Source organism: Tupaia chinensis, unplaced genomic scaffold, assembly GCF_000334495.1.
Source record: "Tupaia chinensis unplaced genomic scaffold, TupChi_1.0 Scaffold148723_1, whole genome shotgun sequence".
Lineage (NCBI taxonomy): Eukaryota > Metazoa > Chordata > Mammalia > Scandentia > Tupaiidae > Tupaia > Tupaia belangeri.
This window is the reverse complement of record NW_006208570.1, coordinates 626,858-628,098: the sequence shown is the minus strand read 5'-3', so window position 1 is coordinate 628,098 and position 1,241 is coordinate 626,858. Positions and strand designations below refer to the sequence as shown.

At 44.8% G+C, this 1,241-nt stretch overlaps 1 pseudogene; it reads left to right on the top strand.

Annotated features, from left to right (window-relative positions):
- Positions 1-221: 221 nt before the first annotated feature.
- LOC102492599 (stathmin-like) lies at positions 222-946 on the top strand (annotated as a pseudogene).
- Positions 947-1,241: the final 295 nt, after the last annotated feature.

Below are 1,241 nucleotides of genomic sequence, written 5' to 3'. Positions count from 1 at the left end.
CCTCCTTCTCAGTGCTATTCACTGGCCAAAAATTTTGAAGAGATTGTTTATCTTCTAATACCAAAGGCTTCACCCTTGAGATGGTGAAATAGAGAAGGAGGAAGGTGGGAAGGAGACGATCTTCAAGAAAAATGCCCTGGAGACTGTGACCAGGTGGCTGGGCCCCAGCAGGGTGTTCCCACCAGGGGGTGGACACTCCAGTCCCTTGTCTTCTATTCACCATGGCTTCTTCTGATATCTAGGTGAAATGACTGGGGAAGCATGCCTCAGGCCAGGCTTTCAAGCTGTTTCTGAGCCCTCAGCCAAAAGAATCTGTCACTGGGACCAGCAGTTGGCATAATGGCTAGGTTGCTGGACTCCTATGTAGTCAACCACGGTTCAAATCCCGGACCCGGTGGCTTAAACTCATGTTGGGCGCAGGTATGTGTATGCCCAAGATCCTGAGAGGAGAATGGAGGAGAAGGGATTCCAAATTGCGGTGTGGTCATTCCTCTGGGGGGTGATTTCTCGCTTTCTGTCTCTCTGTTGCTCTCTGTCTTTCTGGTGAGCGCACACACCGTATAGCAAAAACCTCTCCAAAAAAGAAGAATCTGTTGTAGCGTTCACCCTGTTCTGCTCAAATAAGAAGGATCTTTTGCTGGAGGAAACTCAGAAGAAATTAGAAGCTACAGAGGAAAGAAGCAAGTCCCATAAAGCTGAGGTTCTGAAGCAGCTAGCTGAGAAACTGGAGTACGAGAAAGAAGTGCTTCAGAAAGCCATGGAGGAGAGCAACTTCAGTTAAGAGGGTGTAACAGAAGCTGACCCATAAAATGGAAACTAACAAGAGAACCGCGAGGCACAGGTGGCTGCGAAACTGGAACATTTGCGAGAGAAGGGTGAGTACATTGAGGAAGTGTGGAAGAAGAAAGAATCCAAAGATCCTGCTGATGAGATTGAAGCCAACTAACTTGTTCTGAGAACTGACTTTCTCCCTCACCCCTTCCTAAATACCTAAAGACTGTGCTGGCCAGTGTCCTTTTATTTTTTTCCCTCCTGACAAATATTCTAGACATTGATGTTGGACTCTATAGGTAGATTCAGATCATAAGATATTGTTTTATAGGTTCAAGGGAGAAACTGAAAATATTTGACTCTTTTTCTTTTTATTTTAAGGAATTATTTTATTTAACTTTCTTTCTTTCTCTTTCTTTCTTTCCTTTTTTCTTTGAATTTGACCAGAGAGGGGCAGAGTGAGAGCGAGA